The 21,012-nt window shown below is 44.5% G+C and overlaps 1 long non-coding RNA gene across 1 annotated transcript in view; it reads right to left on the reverse strand.

Annotated features, from left to right (window-relative positions):
* LOC141058750 (uncharacterized) overlaps window positions 1-19,140 on the reverse strand; it is a 50,002-nt gene extending 30,862 nt beyond the window's left edge. The window contains exons 1-2 of the long non-coding RNA XR_012222293.1: window positions 19,025-19,140; window positions 13,546-13,631 (exon numbers count right to left, since the gene is read on the reverse strand). This is a non-coding gene — a long non-coding RNA (uncharacterized lncRNA). The remainder of the gene's footprint in view (window positions 1-13,545; window positions 13,632-19,024) is intronic.
* Window positions 19,141-21,012: the final 1,872 nt, after the last annotated feature.

Below are 21,012 nucleotides of genomic sequence, written 5' to 3' on the forward strand. Positions count from 1 at the left end.
AATGGGGTCACTTGTGGGGGGTTTCCACTGTTTAGGTACATCAGGGGCTCTCCAAACGTGACATGGCGTCCGATCTGAATTCCAGCCAATTTTGCATTGAAAAAGTCAAACGGCGCTCCTTCCCTTCTGAGCTCTGCCATGCGCAGAAACAGTGGTTCCCCCCCACATATCAGGTATCAGCGTACTCAGGACAAATTGCACAATAACTTTTGCAGTCTAATTTCTCCTGTTACCCTTGGTAAAATAAAAAAATTGGACCTGAAGTAATTTTTTTGTGAAAAAAACTTAAATGTTCATTTTTTTTTTAAAACATTCAAAAAATTCTTGTGAAGCACGTGAAGGGTTAATAAACTTCTTGAATGTGGTTTTGAGCACCTTGAGGGGTGCAGCTTTTAGAATGGTGTCACTTTTGGGGATTTTCTATCATATAGACCCCTCAAAGTGACTTCAAATGTGATGTGGTCCGTAAAAATAAAATGGTGTTGCAAAAATGAGATATCGCTGGTTAACTTTTAACCCTTATAACTTCCTAACAAAAAAAATTTTGGTTCCAAAATTGTGCTGGTGTAAAGTAAACATGTGGGAAATGTTACTTATTAAGTTTTTTGTGTGCCATATCTCTGTGATTTAAGGGCATAAAAATTCAAATTTGGAAAATTGCAACATTTTTGCCAAATTTCCGTTTTTTTCACAAATAAACACAAGTTATATGAATAAAATTTTAACAATATCATGAAGTACAATATGTCACAAGAAAGCAGTGTCAGAATCACCAGAATCCATGGAAGCGTTTCAGAGTTATTACCTCATAAAGGGACAGTGGTCAGAATTGTAAAAATTGGCCCGGTCATGAACGTGCAAACCACCCTTGGGGGTAAAGGGGTTAATATTTAGTACAGAAACCTTTGTTTGCAATTACACAGCTCAGACATTTCCTGTGGTTCTTGACTAAGTTTGCACACACTGCAGCAGGGATTTTGGCCCACTCCTCCATACAGACAATCTCAAGATCTTTCAGGTTTCGTGGCTGTTGCTGGGCAACATTGAGTTTCAGATTCATCCAAAGATTTTCTATTGGGTTCAGGTCTGCAGACTGGCTAGGCCACTCAAAAACCTTCTTATGGAGCCACTCCTTGGCTGTGTGTTTTTCAGGTCATTGTAAAGCTGGGAGACCAAACCATGACCCATCTTCAATGCTCTTAGTGAGGGAAGGAGGTTGTTGGCCAAAATCTCACGAAATGTGACCCCATCCATCCTCCTTTTAATACGGTGCAGTCATCCTGTCCCCTTTGCAGAAAATTACCCCCAAAGTAAGATGTTTCTCTCACCATGCTTCATGGCTGGGACAGTGTTCTTGGGGTTGTAGTCAGCCTTCTTCTTTCTCCAAACACAGCGAGTGAAGTTGATACCAAAAGTTTTATTTTGGTCTCATCTAACCACATGACCTTCTCCCATGCCTCCTCTGGATCCTCCAGATGATCCTCCAGAACTTCAAATGGGCCTGGACAAGGGATGGCATGAGCAGGAGGACATTGCATGCCCTACAGGATCCATGGTGGCATAGTGTGTTACTAACGTGGCTGTTAGACGCACATGTCAGCTGATCTGATCAGCTGTCATGTGCTGGAAAAAGGTGCGGGCTCAGAGATGGAGCTCGCAACAAAGAAGAGGAGGTGATCAATAACGCACCTGTAAGTCATAAGTCGTAAAAGGGTTAAATAAGATTACTTTTGCTTAGCACCACCGGTCACCATGAATCACATGTGCCTATATTAATTGATGTTCAACAAAAAAATTTCAATTCAGCTTCCAAATTTTAGAAAAATTTATTGGACGTAAAAACAGAAAGCAACGGACAAGCCACACCAATGCCTCAGCGTGACGTGAGACTACACGGAACTCGTGCTTCCACGCACCACTAAGCCAAGGCAGGTGAGCTGGTTTATTCATCCTATTTGCACATGATTGATCTTGACTGTTATTGCATCCAACTAGAATTTATTTTTGGCATTATTGTCTGATACATTGTAGCTTTCCCATTTGTATTTGATCTCTACATTTTTATTAAATAAATATTGCTTTATTTGTTTGGTTACATGGTGTTATTCTATGTGTATCTGCATTTGTAGTTAGGGGGAAGATTTTGGTCATTACACGCAGGGGTCAGTTACACACTAGGTTGCATTTTTTATTGATTTTAACAGGTATTACGTTTGCCGTTTAATTTCCTAAAAGGCTTTATGTATATATACAGGGCTGCCACTAGGAATTTCGGGGCCCCATACTGGCAACATTTTCGGGGCCCCCTTGATACTCCACCCAGGCTCCACCCCAGCCCTGCCCTCCACCCCTCGAACTGTCCACAGTCCCACCGCTCTCTCTTGGAAAAGCTCCACTTCTCACCTATCACACATTAACAGTTCCCATCACCAGATCACACATATAGCCGGCAGCTTTTGTTTTGGCCAAAAGATTTTTTAAGCCACCACCATAACAGGGTAGACACTTTTGGCCGAGCTCTACTCTACTGTATTAAATATTTGTTAAAATATGCAATACAATTTAGATATATTTTTATTTATTTTTCAATATTTAAAATGACCAATAATATCACATACAAGGAACAAATACCACTACACCATGTCCAGACCACATACTACCACCACAAAGTGACCAAATAATAGCACATACAAGGGACAAATACCACCGCACCATGTCCAGACCACATATTACCACCACACCACCACAGTGACAAAATAATATCACATACAAGGAAAAAATACCGCCACACCATGACCAGACCACATTTTACCACCACAGTGATCGAATAATACCACATACAAGGAACAAATACCGCTACACCATGTCCAGACCACATATTACCACCACATGGTGACTGAATACTACAATACTGATCAGTAATAAAATAACACAATACTTTCACCATAAGTGCCATTATACACAGGAGACCTGTACTTAGTATGCAGTGTCTGTGTACAGGTAATACAGGTCTAAGGGGCAAGGTTTCTCCTTGTGGAGAGTGACATGCCAGCTCTGGCTTGTCAAGGTAAGGAGGCTTATTCGCCGTGCAGTGCTCCTCTGGGAAAATAATATACAAATTGCCTCTTCAGCAAAAAAGAGGGCTTGAACTCTATAGCGCCACCTGTTAGTAGTAGCGATCCTACAAGTCACAATCAACCGTTTAACGAGTCTTGTAATATGACTTGGGATTGTTGATTCTGCCGCACTAGGGTGTGGCCCGTCTTAATTGTCTGTGGCCAAATTGGATCTTTGGTAGAGATTTTACGTGCACGGAGAAAAGAATACACAAGACAAGGTGTATCGTGTCAGTATGATTCTTCTCTGTCTTTAATCCAAAAATGAACAGCTTTTATACAGAGTTTGTGTTATTACATCATGGGTACGTTTCCAGGTTACTATTTGTCGTTCCCATACCGCTACACAATCATTATGTACGTTTCCACGTTAATATTTACTGTTCTCATACTGTTCTCATATCGCTACACAATACTTATGTACATAAGTATTGTTTTCTAGCCCGATCCACCCTAATCCACCCAGTTCATTAAATATTAAATGAAGCTTAGGTGGGTGATATCATACAGAAACAATTAACAGAAAATCAGAAATATCTTAGAGAATCAGAAATATCTTAAAGCAGCATGATCAGCAAAGCGTCCATATAGTGGTACAGTTTTGATTCTTGTATATATTCATATGCCATATATTTTCCCCTTAACAGTCCCTCCTTTGGAGATATGCAAAATCAAAATCCTAATCTCGTCGAACCTATCGATCTGTCCTCCCGGCCTACCTATCTCAACAATGCTGGAACCTAACTAACTAATCTTCACCGTATATACGAGACGACCCATCTCTAGTAGATGGACCCCCTCCTAACGGACTTTGCACAGGAGGAAGTCAGATCCTGGACTTTCCCTCGTTGGTTTGCTTCAAGCAGGCATATTCCGGAGGTGGTGCTTGCATGTTTTCATTGGGACATCTTTTTTTATTGTCTGATACATTGTAGCTTTCCCATTTGTATTTGATCTCTACATTTTTATTAAATAAATATTGCTTTATTTGTTTGGTTACATGGTGTTATTCTATGTGTATCTGCATTTGTAGTTAGGGGGAAGATTTTGGTCATTACACGCAGGGGTCAGTTACACACTAGGTTGCATTTTTTATTGATTTTAACAGGTATTACGTTTGCCGTTTAATTTCCTAAAAGGCTTTATGTATATATACAGGGCTGCCACTAGGAATTTCGGGGCCCCATACTGGCAACATTTTCGGGGCCCCCTTGATACTCCACCCAGGCTCCACCCCAGCCCTGCCCTCCACCCCTCGAACTGTCCACAGTCCCACCGCTCTCTCTTGGAAAAGCTCCACTTCTCACCTATCACACATTAACAGTTCCCATCACCAGATCACACATATAGCCGGCAGCTTTTGTTTTGGCCAAAAGATTTTTTAAGCCACCACCATAACAGGGTAGACACTTTTGGCCGAGCTCTACTCTACTGTATTAAATATTTGTTAAAATATGCAATACAATTTAGATATATTTTTATTTATTTTTCAATATTTAAAATGACCAATAATATCACATACAAGGAACAAATACCACTACACCATGTCCAGACCACATATTACCACCACAAAGTGACCAAATAATAGCACATACAAGGGACAAATACCACCGCACCATGTCCAGACCACATATTACCACCACACCACCACAGTGACAAAATAATATCACATACAAGGAAAAAATACCGCCACACCATGACCAGACCACATTTTACCACCACAGTGATCGAATAATACCACATACAAGGAACAAATACCGCTACACCATGTCCAGACCACATATTACCACCACATGGTGACTGAATACTACAATACTGATCAGTAATAAAATAACACAATACTTTCACCATAAGTGCCATTATACACAGGAGACCTGTACTTAGTATGCAGTGTCTGTGTACAGGTAATACAGGTCTAAGGGGCAAGGTTTCTCCTTGTGGAGAGTGACATGCCAGCTCTGGCTTGTCAAGGTAAGGAGGCTTATTCGCCGTGCAGTGCTCCTCTGGGAAAATAATATACAAATTGCCTCTTCAGCAAAAAAGAGGGCTTGAACTCTATAGCGCCACCTGTTAGTAGTAGCGATCCTACAAGTCACAATCAACCGTTTAACGAGTCTTGTAATATGACTTGGGATTGTTGATTCTGCCGCACTAGGGTGTGGCCCGTCTTAATTGTCTGTGGCCAAATTGGATCTTTGGTAGAGATTTTACGTGCACGGAGAAAAGAATACACAAGACAAGGTGTATCGTGTCAGTATGATTCTTCTCTGTCTTTAATCCAAAAATGAACAGCTTTTATACAGAGTTTGTGTTATTACATCATGGGTACGTTTCCAGGTTACTATTTGTCGTTCCCATACCGCTACACAATCATTATGTACGTTTCCACGTTAATATTTACTGTTCTCATACTGTTCTCATATCGCTACACAATACTTATGTACATAAGTATTGTTTTCTAGCCCGATCCACCCTAATCCACCCAGTTCATTAAATATTAAATGAAGCTTAGGTGGGTGATATCATACAGAAACAATTAACAGAAAATCAGAAATATCTTAGAGAATCAGAAATATCTTAAAGCAACATGATCAGCAAAGCGTCCATATAGTGGTACAGTTTTGATTCTTGTATATATTCATATGCCATATATTTTCCCCTTAACAGTCCCTCCTTTGGAGATATGCAAAATCAAAATCCTAATCTCGTCGAACCTATCGATCTGTCCTCCCGGCCTACCTATCTCAACAATGCTGGAACCTAACTAACTAATCTTCACCGTATATACGAGACGACCCATCTCTAGTAGATGGACCCCCTCCTAACGGACTTTGCACAGGAGGAAGTCAGATCCTGGACTTTCCCTCGTTGGTTTGCTTCAAGCAGGCATATTCCGGAGGTGGTGCTTGCATGTTTTCATTGGGACATCTTTTTTTATTGTCTGATACATTGTAGCTTTCCCATTTGTATTTGATCTCTACATTTTTATTAAATAAATATTGCTTTATTTGTTTGGTTACATGGTGTTATTCTATGTGTATCTGCATTTGTAGTTAGGGGGAAGATTTTGGTCATTACACGCAGGGGTCAGTTACACACTAGGTTGCATTTTTTATTGATTTTAACAGGTATTACGTTTGCCGTTTAATTTCCTAAAAGGCTTTATGTATATATACAGGGCTGCCACTAGGAATTTCGGGGCCCCATACTGGCAACATTTTCGGGGCCCCCTTGATACTCCACCCAGGCTCCACCCCAGCCCTGCCCTCCACCCCTCGAACTGTCCACAGTCCCACCGCTCTCTCTTGGAAAAGCTCCACTTCTCACCTATCACACATTAACAGTTCCCATCACCAGATCACACATATAGCCGGCAGCTTTTGTTTTGGCCAAAAGATTTTTTAAGCCACCACCATAACAGGGTAGACACTTTTGGCCGAGCTCTACTCTACTGTATTAAATATTTGTTAAAATATGCAATACAATTTAGATATATTTTTATTTATTTTTCAATATTTAAAATGACCAATAATATCACATACAAGGAACAAATACCACTACACCATGTCCAGACCACATATTACCACCACAAAGTGACCAAATAATAGCACATACAAGGGACAAATACCACCGCACCATGTCCAGACCACATATTACCACCACACCACCACAGTGACAAAATAATATCACATACAAGGAAAAAATACCGCCACACCATGACCAGACCACATTTTACCACCACAGTGATCGAATAATACCACATACAAGGAACAAATACCGCTACACCATGTCCAGACCACATATTACCACCACATGGTGACTGAATACTACAATACTGATCAGTAATAAAATAACACAATACTTTCACCATAAGTGCCATTATACACAGGAGACCTGTACTTAGTATGCAGTGTCTGTGTACAGGTAATACAGGTCTAAGGGGCAAGGTTTCTCCTTGTGGAGAGTGACATGCCAGCTCTGGCTTGTCAAGGTAAGGAGGCTTATTCGCCGTGCAGTGCTCCTCTGGGAAAATAATATACAAATTGCCTCTTCAGCAAAAAAGAGGGCTTGAACTCTATAGCGCCACCTGTTAGTAGTAGCGATCCTACAAGTCACAATCAACCGTTTAACGAGTCTTGTAATATGACTTGGGATTGTTGATTCTGCCGCACTAGGGTGTGGCCCGTCTTAATTGTCTGTGGCCAAATTGGATCTTTGGTAGAGATTTTACGTGCACGGAGAAAAGAATACACAAGACAAGGTGTATCGTGTCAGTATGATTCTTCTCTGTCTTTAATCCAAAAATGAACAGCTTTTATACAGAGTTTGTGTTATTACATCATGGGTACGTTTCCAGGTTACTATTTGTCGTTCCCATACCGCTACACAATCATTATGTACGTTTCCACGTTAATATTTACTGTTCTCATACTGTTCTCATATCGCTACACAATACTTATGTACATAAGTATTGTTTTCTAGCCCGATCCACCCTAATCCACCCAGTTCATTAAATATTAAATGAAGCTTAGGTGGGTGATATCATACAGAAACAATTAACAGAAAATCAGAAATATCTTAGAGAATCAGAAATATCTTAAAGCAGCATGATCAGCAAAGCGTCCATATAGTGGTACAGTTTTGATTCTTGTATATATTCATATGCCATATATTTTCCCCTTAACAGTCCCTCCTTTGGAGATATGCAAAATCAAAATCCTAATCTCGTCGAACCTATCGATCTGTCCTCCCGGCCTACCTATCTCAACAATGCTGGAACCTAACTAACTAATCTTCACCGTATATACGAGACGACCCATCTCTAGTAGATGGACCCCCTCCTAACGGACTTTGCACAGGAGGAAGTCAGATCTTGGACTTTCCCTCGTTGGTTTGCTTCAAGCAGGCATATTCCGGAGGTGGTGCTTGCATGTTTTCATTGGGACATCTTTTTTTATTGTCTGATACATTGTAGCTTTCCCATTTGTATTTGATCTCTACATTTTTATTAAATAAATATTGCTTTATTTGTTTGGTTACATGGTGTTATTCTATGTGTATCTGCATTTGTAGTTAGGGGGAAGATTTTGGTCATTACACGCATGGGTCAGTTACACACTAGGTTGCATTTTTTATTGATTTTAACAGGTATTACGTTTGCCGTTTAATTTCCTAAAAGGCTTTATGTATATATACAGGGCTGCCACTAGGAATTTCGGGGCCCCATACTGGCAACATTTTCGGGGCCCCCTTGATACTCCACCCAGGCTCCACCCCAGCCCTGCCCTCCACCCCTCGAACTGTCCACAGTCCCACCGCTCTCTCTTGGAAAAGCTCCACTTCTCACCTATCACACATTAACAGTTCCCATCACCAGATCACACATATAGCCGGCAGCTTTTGTTTTGGCCAAAAGATTTTTTAAGCCACCACCATAACAGGGTAGACACTTTTGGCCGAGCTCTACTCTACTGTATTAAATATTTGTTAAAATATGCAATACAATTTAGATATATTTTTATTTATTTTTCAATATTTAAAATGACCAATAATATCACATACAAGGAACAAATACCACTACACCATGTCCAGACCACATATTACCACCACAAAGTGACCAAATAATAGCACATACAAGGGACAAATACCACCGCACCATGTCCAGACCACATATTACCACCACACCACCACAGTGACAAAATAATATCACATACAAGGAAAAAATACCGCCACACCATGACCAGACCACATTTTACCACCACAGTGATCGAATAATACCACATACAAGGAACAAATACCGCTACACCATGTCCAGACCACATATTACCACCACATGGTGACTGAATACTACAATACTGATCAGTAATAAAATAACACAATACTTTCACCATAAGTGCCATTATACACAGGAGACCTGTACTTAGTATGCAGTGTCTGTGTACAGGTAATACAGGTCTAAGGGGCAAGGTTTCTCCTTGTGGAGAGTGACATGCCAGCTCTGGCTTGTCAAGGTAAGGAGGCTTATTCGCCGTGCAGTGCTCCTCTGGGAAAATAATATACAAATTGCCTCTTCAGCAAAAAAGAGGGCTTGAACTCTATAGCGCCACCTGTTAGTAGTAGCGATCCTACAAGTCACAATCAACCGTTTAACGAGTCTTGTAATATGACTTGGGATTGTTGATTCTGCCGCACTAGGGTGTGGCCCGTCTTAATTGTCTGTGGCCAAATTGGATCTTTGGTAGAGATTTTACGTGCACGGAGAAAAGAATACACAAGACAAGGTGTATCGTGTCAGTATGATTCTTCTCTGTCTTTAATCCAAAAATGAACAGCTTTTATACAGAGTTTGTGTTATTACATCATGGGTACGTTTCCAGGTTACTATTTGTCGTTCCCATACCGCTACACAATCATTATGTACGTTTCCACGTTAATATTTACTGTTCTCATACTGTTCTCATATCGCTACACAATACTTATGTACATAAGTATTGTTTTCTAGCCCGATCCACCCTAATCCACCCAGTTCATTAAATATTAAATGAAGCTTAGGTGGGTGATATCATACAGAAACAATTAACAGAAAATCAGAAATATCTTAGAGAATCAGAAATATCTTAAAGCAGCATGATCAGCAAAGCGTCCATATAGTGGTACAGTTTTGATTCTTGTATATATTCATATGCCATATATTTTCCCCTTAACAGTCCCTCCTTTGGAGATATGCAAAATCAAAATCCTAATCTCGTCGAACCTATCGATCTGTCCTCCCGGCCTACCTATCTCAACAATGCTGGAACCTAACTAACTAATCTTCACCGTATATACGAGACGACCCATCTCTAGTAGATGGACCCCCTCCTAACGGACTTTGCACAGGAGGAAGTCAGATCCTGGACTTTCCCTCGTTGGTTTGCTTCAAGCAGGCATATTCCGGAGGTGGTGCTTGCATGTTTTCATTGGGACATCTTTTTTTATTGTCTGATACATTGTAGCTTTCCCATTTGTATTTGATCTCTACATTTTTATTAAATAAATATTGCTTTATTTGTTTGGTTACATGGTGTTATTCTATGTGTATCTGCATTTGTAGTTAGGGGGAAGATTTTGGTCATTACACGCAGGGGTCAGTTACACACTAGGTTGCATTTTTTATTGATTTTAACAGGTATTACGTTTGCCGTTTAATTTCCTAAAAGGCTTTATGTATATATACAGGGCTGCCACTAGGAATTTCGGGGCCCCATACTGGCAACATTTTCGGGGCCCCCTTGATACTCCACCCAGGCTCCACCCCAGCCCTGCCCTCCACCCCTCGAACTGTCCACAGTCCCACCGCTCTCTCTTGGAAAAGCTCCACTTCTCACCTATCACACATTAACAGTTCCCATCACCAGATCACACATATAGCCGGCAGCTTTTGTTTTGGCCAAAAGATTTTTTAAGCCACCACCATAACAGGGTAGACACTTTTGGCCGAGCTCTACTCTACTGTATTAAATATTTGTTAAAATATGCAATACAATTTAGATATATTTTTATTTATTTTTCAATATTTAAAATGACCAATAATATCACATACAAGGAACAAATACCACTACACCATGTCCAGACCACATATTACCACCACAAAGTGACCAAATAATAGCACATACAAGGGACAAATACCACCGCACCATGTCCAGACCACATATTACCACCACACCACCACAGTGACAAAATAATATCACATACAAGGAAAAAATACCGCCACACCATGACCAGACCACATTTTACCACCACAGTGATCGACTAATACCACATACAAGGAACAAATACCGCTACACCATGTCCAGACCACATATTACCACCACATGGTGACTGAATACTACAATACTGATCAGTAATAAAATAACACAATACTTTCACCATAAGTGCCATTATACACAGGAGACCTGTACTTAGTATGCAGTGTCTGTGTACAGGTAATACAGGTCTAAGGGGCAAGGTTTCTCCTTGTGGAGAGTGACATGCCAGCTCTGGCTTGTCAAGGTAAGGAGGCTTATTCGCCGTGCAGTGCTCCTCTGGGAAAATAATATACAAATTGCCTCTTCAGCAAAAAAGAGGGCTTGAACTCTATAGCGCCACCTGTTAGTAGTAGCGATCCTACAAGTCACAATCAACCGTTTAACGAGTCTTGTAATATGACTTGGGATTGTTGATTCTGCCGCACTAGGGTGTGGCCCGTCTTAATTGTCTGTGGCCAAATTGGATCTTTGGTAGAGATTTTACGTGCACGGAGAAAAGAATACACAAGACAAGGTGTATCGTGTCAGTATGATTCTTCTCTGTCTTTAATCCAAAAATGAACAGCTTTTATACAGAGTTTGTGTTATTACATCATGGGTACGTTTCCAGGTTACTATTTGTCGTTCCCATACCGCTACACAATCATTATGTACGTTTCCACGTTAATATTTACTGTTCTCATACTGTTCTCATATCGCTACACAATACTTATGTACATAAGTATTGTTTTCTAGCCCGATCCACCCTAATCCACCCAGTTCATTAAATATTAAATGAAGCTTAGGTGGGTGATATCATACAGAAACAATTAACAGAAAATCAGAAATATCTTAGAGAATCAGAAATATCTTAAAGCAACATGATCAGCAAAGCGTCCATATAGTGGTACAGTTTTGATTCTTGTATATATTCATATGCCATATATTTTCCCCTTAACAGTCCCTCCTTTGGAGATATGCAAAATCAAAATCCTAATCTCGTCGAACCTATCGATCTGTCCTCCCGGCCTACCTATCTCAACAATGCTGGAACCTAACTAACTAATCTTCACCGTATATACGAGACGACCCATCTCTAGTAGATGGACCCCCTCCTAACGGACTTTGCACAGGAGGAAGTCAGATCCTGGACTTTCCCTCGTTGGTTTGCTTCAAGCAGGCATATTCCGGAGGTGGTGCTTGCATGTTTTCATTGGGACATCTTTTTTTATTGTCTGATACATTGTAGCTTTCCCATTTGTATTTGATCTCTACATTTTTATTAAATAAATATTGCTTTATTTGTTTGGTTACATGGTGTTATTCTATGTGTATCTGCATTTGTAGTTAGGGGGAAGATTTTGGTCATTACACGCATGGGTCAGTTACACACTAGGTTGCATTTTTTATTGATTTTAACAGGTATTACGTTTGCCGTTTAATTTCCTAAAAGGCTTTATGTATATATACAGGGCTGCCACTAGGAATTTCGGGGCCCCATACTGGCAAAATTTTCGGGGCCCCCTTGATACTCCACCCAGGCTCCACCCCAGCCCTGCCCTCCACCCCTCGAACTGTCCACAGTCCCACCGCTCTCTCTTGGAAAAGCTCCACTTCTCACCTATCACACATTAACAGTTCCCATCACCAGATCACACATATAGCCGGCAGCTTTTGTTTTGGCCAAAAGATTTTTTAAGCCACCACCATAACAGGGTAGACACTTTTGGCCGAGCTCTACTCTACTGTATTAAATATTTGTTAAAATATGCAATACAATTTAGATATATTTTTATTTATTTTTCAATATTTAAAATGACCAATAATATCACATACAAGGAACAAATACCACTACACCATGTCCAGACCACATATTACCACCACAAAGTGACCAAATAATAGCACATACAAGGGACAAATACCACCGCACCATGTCCAGACCACATATTACCACCACACCACCACAGTGACAAAATAATATCACATACAAGGAAAAAATACCGCCACACCATGACCAGACCACATTTTACCACCACAGTGATCGAATAATACCACATACAAGGAACAAATACCGCTACACCATGTCCAGACCACATATTACCACCACATGGTGACTGAATACTACAATACTGATCAGTAATAAAATAACACAATACTTTCACCATAAGTGCCATTATACACAGGAGACCTGTACTTAGTATGCAGTGTCTGTGTACAGGTAATACAGGTCTAAGGGGCAAGGTTTCTCCTTGTGGAGAGTGACATGCCAGCTCTGGCTTGTCAAGGTAAGGAGGCTTATTCGCCGTGCAGTGCTCCTCTGGGAAAATAATATACAAATTGCCTCTTCAGCAAAAAAGAGGGCTTGAACTCTATAGCGCCACCTGTTAGTAGTAGCGATCCTACAAGTCACAATCAACCGTTTAACGAGTCTTGTAATATGACTTGGGATAAGTCATATGACTTATCCTAAGTCATAGTACAAGACTCGTTAAAGGGTTGAATGTGACTTGTAGGATCGCTACTACCAACAGGTGGCGCTATAGAGTTCAAGTCCTCTTTTTCTCTGAAGAGGCAATTTACATACAGGTAATGCAGTGATCCATGACATTATACACAGGAGCTCTGTATATAGTATACAGTATATAGGTAACACACTAACTCACCAGTGACGTCTCTAGGTGAAGTCCTTCATCTTCGCTTTTCATCTTTAATCCAGCACAGATCGCCATCACGTCTTCCAGCCAGGGCTCTGCAGGAAATAACACAGTTATCTAGAGCTCCGCTTGCAGAACACATAACTTATTTTTTTCCCAACTTCTACATTACACCACATGAAGAAAAAAAGGTGACATAGTATCACTCTGCACAGTAACAGGAAAGCCCCCCCATTTAAAACAGTATACTCAAAAAATAAAATAAATACATCACTGCAGTAATAATATTCTTTAATTAGCCCCTATGGTAATAATATCCCCCATCCTGACCCCCGTGTGTCTCATTCCTGGCTTCAGCCATATGTTCTCTCACCCTGCCCTCATGAGTATCCATTCTGCCCCATATGATCTCCCCATCTTGCCCCATCTGTCTCCATCGTATCCATCCTGCCCCATGATCCTGCCCCATCTGTCTCCAACCCTGCCCCATCTGTCTCCAGTCCTGCCCCATCTGTCTCCTATCCTGCCCCCAGTGTATTCAATCCTGCCCCGCATCTCCATTCTTCTGCCCCGTATCTCCATTCTTCTGCCCCATGTCTCCAATCATGCCCCGTATCTCCATTCTTCTGCCCCGTGTCTCCAGTCATGCTCCGTATCTCCATTCTGCCCTGTATCTCCATTCTGCCCCGTGTCTCCAATCATGCCCCGTATCTCCATACTGCCCTGCATCTCCATTTTTCCCCGTGTCTCCAATCATGCCCCGTGTCTCCAATCATGCCCCTTGTCTCCATTTTGCCCCTTGTCTCCAATCATGCCTTGTATCTCCATTCTGCCCTATGTCTCCATTTTGCCCCGTGTCTCCAATCATGTCCCGTATCTCCAATCATGCCCCGCATCTCCATTCTGCCCCATGTCTCTAATCATGCCCCGCATCTCCATTCTGCCCCGTGTCTCCATTCTGCCCCGTGTCTCCAATCATGCCCCGCGTCTCCATTCTGCCCCGTGTCTCCATTCTGCCCCGTGTCTCCATTCTGCCCTGTGTCTCCAATCATGCCCCCCATCTCTATTCTGCCCCGTGTCTCCATTCATGCACCGCATCTCCATTCTGCCCCATGTCTCTAATCATGCCCCGTATCTCCATTTTGCCCCGTGTCTCCAATCATGCCCCGTGTCTCCATTTTGCCCCATGTCTCCAATCATGCCCTGTATCTCCATTCTGCCCTGTGTCTCCATTTTGCCCTGTTTCTCCAATCATGCCCCGTATCTAAATTCTGCCCCGCGTGTCCAATCATGCCCCGTATCTCCATTCTGCCCTGCATCTCCATTCTGCCCTGTGTCTCCAATCATGCCCTGTATCTCCATTCTGCCCTGTGTCTCCATTTTGCCCCGTCTCCAATCATGCCCCGTATCTCCATTCTGCCCCGTGTGTCCAATCATGCCCCGTATCTCCATTCTGCCCTGCATCTTCATTTTGCCCCGTGTCTCCAATCATGCCCCGTGTCTCCATTTTGCCCCGTGTCTCCAATCATGCCCTGTATCTCCATTTTGCCCCGTGTCTCCAATCATGCCCCGTATCTCCATTTTGCCCCGTATTTCCAATCATGCCCCGCATCTCCATTCTGCCCCATGTCTCTAATCATGCCCCGCATCTCCATTCTGCCCTGTGTCTCCATTCTGCCCCCTGTCTCCAATCATGCCCCACATCTCCATTGTGCCCCGTGTCTCCATTCTGCCCCGTGACTCCAATCATGCCCCACATCTCCATTCTGCCCCATGTCTCCAATCATGCCCCGCATCTCCATTCTGCCCTGTGTCTCCAATCATGCCCCCATCTCCTTTCTGCCCCGTGTCTCCAATCATGCCCCATCTCCATTCTGCCCCATGTCTCCAATCATGCCCCGCATTTCCATTCTGCCCTGTGTCTCCAATCATGCCCCCATCTCCTTTCTGCCCCGTGTCTCCAATCATGCCCCATCTCCATTCTGCCCCATGTCTCCAATCATGCCCCGCATCTCCATTCTGCCCCGTGTCTCCATTCTGCCCCGTGTCTCCAATCATGCCCCCCATCTCTATTCTGCCCCGTGTCTCCATTCATGCCCCGCATCTCCATTCTGCCCCATGTCTCTAATCATGCCCCGTATCTCCATTCTGCCCCGTGTGTCCAATCATGCCCTGTATCTCCATTCTGCCCTGCATCTCCATTTTGCCCCGTGTCTCCAATCATGCCCCGTGTCTCCATTTTGCCCCATGTCTCCAATCATGCCCTGTATCTCCATTCTGCCCTGTGTCTCCATTTTGCCCCGTTTCTCCAATCATGCCCCGTATCTAAATTCTGCCCCGTGTGTCCAATCATGCCCCGTATCTCCATTCTGCCCTGCATCTCCATTCTGCCCTGTGTCTCCAATCATGCCCTGTATCTCCATTCTGCCCTGTGTCTCCATTTTGCCCCGTCTCCAATCATGCCCCGTATCTCCATTCTGCCCCGTGTGTCCAATCATGCCCCGTATCTCCATTCTGCCCTGCATCTTCATTTTGCCCCGTGTCTCCAATCATGCCCCGTGTCTCCATTTTGCCCCGTGTCTCCAATCATGCCCTGTATCTCCATACTGCCCTGTGTCTCCATTTTGCCCCGTGTCTCCAATCATGCCCCATATCTCCATTTTGCCCCGTGTTTCCAATCATGCTCCGCATCTCCATTCTGCCCCATGTCTCTAATCATGCCCCGCATCTCCATTCTGCCCTGTGTCTCCATTCTGCCCCGTGTCTCCAATCATGCCCCACATCTCCATTGTGCCCCGTGTCTCCATTCTGCCCCGTGACTCCAATCATGCCCCACATCTCCATTCTGCCCTGTGTCTCCAATCATGCCCCCATCTCCTTTCTGCCCCGTGTCTCCAATCATGCCCCATCTCCATTCTGCCCCATGTCTCCAATTATGCCCCGCATCTCCATTCTGCCCCGTGTCTCCAATCATGCCCCGCATCTCCATTCTGCCCCGTGTCTCCAATTATGCTCCGCATATCCATTCTGCCCCGTGTCTGCATTCTGCCCCACGTCTCCAATCATGCCCCCATCTCCTTTCTGCCCCGTGTCTCCAATCATGCCCCATCTCCATTCTGCCCCATGTCTCCAATTATGCCCCGCATCTCCATTCTGCCCCGTGTCTCCAATCATGCCCCGCATCTCCATTCTGCCCCGTGTCTCCAATTATGCCCCGCATATCCATTCTGCCCCGTGTCTCCAATCATGCCCTGCATCTCCATTCTGCCCCATGTCTCCATTCTGCCCCGCTTCTCCAATCATGCCCCGCATATCCATTCTTCCCCGCATCTCCATTCTGCTCCGTGTCTCCAATCATGCCCCGCATCTCCATTCTGCCCCGCATCTCCATTCTGCCCCATGTCTCTAATCATGCCCCGTATCTCCATTCTGCCCCGTGTGTCCAATCATGCCCCGTATCTCCATTCTGCCCTGCATCTCCATTTTGCCCCGTGTCTCCAATCATGCCCCGTGTCTCCATTTTGCCCCGTGTCTCCAATCATGCCCTGTATCTCCATTCTGCCCTATGTCTCCAATCATGCCCTGTATCTCCATTCTGCCCTGTGTCTCCATTTTGCCCCGTCTCCAATCATGCCCCGTATCTCCATTCTGCCCCGTGTGTCCAATCATGCCCCGTATCTCCATTCAGCCCTGCATCTTCATTTTGCCCTGTGTCTCCAATCATGCCCCGTGTCCCCAATCATGCCCTGTATCTCCATTTTGCCCCGTGTTTCCAATCATGCCCCGCATCTCCATTCTGCCCCATGTCTCTAATCATGCCCCGCATCTCCATTCTGCCCTGTGTCTCCATTCTGCCCCGTGTCTCCAATCATGCCCCACATCTCCATTGTGCCCCGTGTCTCCATTCTGCCCCGTGACTCCAATCATGCCCCGCATCTCCATTGTGCCCCGTGTCTCCAATCATGCCCCGCATCTCCATTCTGCCCTGTGTCTCCAATCATGCCCCCATCTCCATTCTGCCCCATGTCTCCAATCATGCCCCGCATCTCCATTCTGCCCCATGTCTCCAATCATGCCCCGCATCTCCATTCTGCCCCGTGTCTCCAATCATGCCCCGCATCTCCATTCTGCCCCGTGTCTCCAATTATGCCCCTCATATCCATTCTGCCCTGTGTCTCCATTCTGCTCCACATCTCCAATCATGCCCCGCATCTCCATTCTGCCCCGTGTCTCCAATTATGCCCCGCATCTCCATTCTGCCCCATGTATCCATTCTGCCCCGCGTCTCCAATGATGCCCTGTATCTCCATTCTGCCCTGTGTCTCCAATCATGCCCTGTATCTCCATTCTGCCCTGTGTCTCCATTTTGCCCCGTGTCTCCAATCATGCCCCGTATCTCCATTTTGCCCCGTGTCTCTAATCTTGCCCCGCATCTCCATTCTGCCCTGTGTCTCCATTCTGCCCCGTGACTCCAATCATGCCCCACATCTCCATTCTGCCCCGTGTCTCCAATCATGCCCCGCATCTCCATTCTGCCCTGTGTCTCCAATCATGCCCCCATCTCCATTCTGCCCCGTGTCTCCAATCATGCCCCCATCTCCATTCTGCCCCGTGTCTCCAATCATGCCCCCATCTCCATTCTGCCCCGTGTCTCCATTCATGCCCCGCATCTCCATTCTGCCCCATGTCTCCAATCATGCCCGGCATCTCCATTCTGCCCCATGTCTCCAATCATGCCCCGCATCTCAATTCTGCCCCGTGTCTCCAATCATGCCCCGCATCTCCATTCTGCCCCGTGTCTCCAATTATGCCCCGTGTCTCCATTCTGCCCCACGTCTCCAATCATGCCCCGCATCTCCATTCTGCCCCGTGTCTCCAATCATGCCCCGCATCTCTTCTGCCCCATGTCTCCATTCTGCCCCGCGTCTCCAATCATGCCCCGCATCTCCATTCTGCCCCATGTCTCCAATCATGCCCCGCATCTCAATTCTGCCCCGTGTCTCCAATCATGCCCCGCATCTCCATTCTGCCCCGTGTCTCCAATTATGCCCCGCATATCCATTCTGCCCCGTGTCTCCATTCTGCCCCATGTCTCCAATCATGCCACGCATCTCCATTCTGCCCCGCGTCTCCAATCATGCCACGCATCTCCATTCTGCCCCGTGTCTCCAATCATGCCCCGCATCTCCATTCTGCCCCGTGTCTCCATTCTGCCCCGCATCTCCATTCTGCCCTGTGTCTCCATTCTGCCCCGCATCTCCATTCTGCCCCGTGTCTGCAATCATGCCTCGCGTCTCCATTCTGCCCCCTGTATCTCCAATCCTGCCCCGTCTCCATCCTGCCCCCAGTGTCACACTCCAATCTGCCTGTGTGCCTTCAATCTGCCCTGGCAGGATGGAGACACATGGTCCATGTGTCTCCATCCTGCCAGGGAAACATATTGGACGCTTTCAGTATTTAAATAAAAAAAAAACAACTTTCTACTTACTTGACCGCGCTCCTGCAGTGAAGATGCAGCTGCTGCTGTGAGCTGAAGGACCTGTGGTGACGTCATCGTCATGTGATCAGGGGGCGGAGCTGAAGACGTCACCACAGGTCCTTCACCTCTTTCATTTCTGCGCAGCTCTCATCTGACGTCGGCCGCTGTTGCTGCTCTTCAGATGTGTGCGTGCCGCACCACAGGCGCGGCCACAGCGCACAGCACTTAGGGCCCGGCCGCGGCACACATTACTTGGGGCCCAATGACTAGGAACACAGGAGTGGGGCCCCTGACATGCGGGCCCCCCTTCTGTACTGCTGTTCACCGGGCCCCTTATAGCAGTAAGGGCTGTCATGCCCTAATGGCGGCCCTGTGTGTATATATATATATATATATATATATATATATATGTATGCCATCACATCTGATAATATAAAGATAATGTGGCCACCCTGCTATCTCATTCTGCATCCAGCAACGGATAGTGTAATACAGAGGCTATAGAAGGCAAATAGTGAAAAATCTTAGAGACCCAATTACAAAAAAGATTTTAGCCCCAACTGCATGCATTTAAGTAAGAAAAAAAGTTGTGCATAAAAATAGATAAACCGTATAAGTAAAAATCGGATTTTAAACCTTTTCATAACCATATTATATTCTATTTAGTCTTTTTCAAATATAAATATACAGGGGTTGGACAAAATAATGGAAACACCTGGAAACATCAACAAAACTTAATTTAATATGGTGTAGGTCCACCTTTTGCGGCGATTACAGCCTCAATTCTCCGAGGTATGGATTCATACAAGGTGTGAATTGTTTCCAAAGGAATTGTAGCCCATTCTTCAGTTAAAACACCCTCCAGTTCTTTGAGCGACGATGACGGCGGAAATCGACGTCTAACTTGAATCTCTAAAATCGATCATAAATGCTCAATAATGTTGAGGTCTGGGGATTGTGGGGGCCAGATGAGATGCTCAACTTCATTACAATGTTCCTCGTGCCATGCTTTAACGATTCTAGCTGTATGAATTGGTGCATTATCATCCTGAAAGATGGCGTTCCCCTCCGGGAACAGTGCTTGAACCATAGGATGCACTTGGTTGCCCAAAATGCCTAAATAATCTCGGCTGTTAATTCTTCCATGAAGGGATATCATTGGCCCGGCGGATCTCTACGAAATAGCACCCCAAATCATCACAGAACCTCCGTCATGTTTTACGGTAGGGAGAAGGCAGTCTGGATGGAATGCTTTCAGCTGTCTCCAAACGTACACTCGGACGGAGGTCGGAAATAGGGTAAGCGGTGATTCTTCTGAGAATATCGCATGTTTCCACTGCTCGAGGGACCGATTCTGGAGGTTTCTACACCACTCTAAACGCTTGGAAACATTTGTCATTGAGTGCAGCGGTTTTCTAATTGCAGCTCTTCCATGGAATCCAGATTTGTGCAGCTCCCGACGAACAGTTTACATGGAAACTGGGTTCTGTAGGTGTTCATTGAGCTCAGCAGTGATTTTCGGAGCCGTGGTCTTGCGATCCTCTCTCACAATTCGCTTTAGAGTCCGACGGTCTCTCTCAGTCAACTTCAACTTTCGGCCGGACCTGTGCTTTGCTGCGGACGTTTTTCCTTCGCTTTCAAACGCAGTCATTACTTTGGAGACAGTACCTCTTGACACGCCAAGCATTTGGGCACTTTCTGTTACACTAGCGCCTGCCATACGAGCACCAACAATTTGGCCTCTTTGAATATCTGAGCGGTCTGCCATTGGTATCAGGTTCTCATCAATGTTCTTACAATTCTGCAAAACAAACAGTTAATTTACATACACATCACATAACTAGAGTTGAGCGATACCAGCCGATACTTGAAAATATCGGATCGGAATGGATCGGCCGATCTTAAAAAAAAGTATCGGTATCGCCGATTCCGATACCGGGAACCAATGCAAGTCAATGGGGCCAAAATATCGGAATTAAAAAAAAACCTTTCTTTCC

Source organism: Dendrobates tinctorius, unplaced genomic scaffold, assembly GCF_039654945.1.
Source record: "Dendrobates tinctorius isolate UK_male_01 unplaced genomic scaffold, ASM3965494v1 ptg000003l, whole genome shotgun sequence".
NCBI classification, from domain to species: Eukaryota; Metazoa; Chordata; class Amphibia; order Anura; family Dendrobatidae; genus Dendrobates; species Dendrobates tinctorius.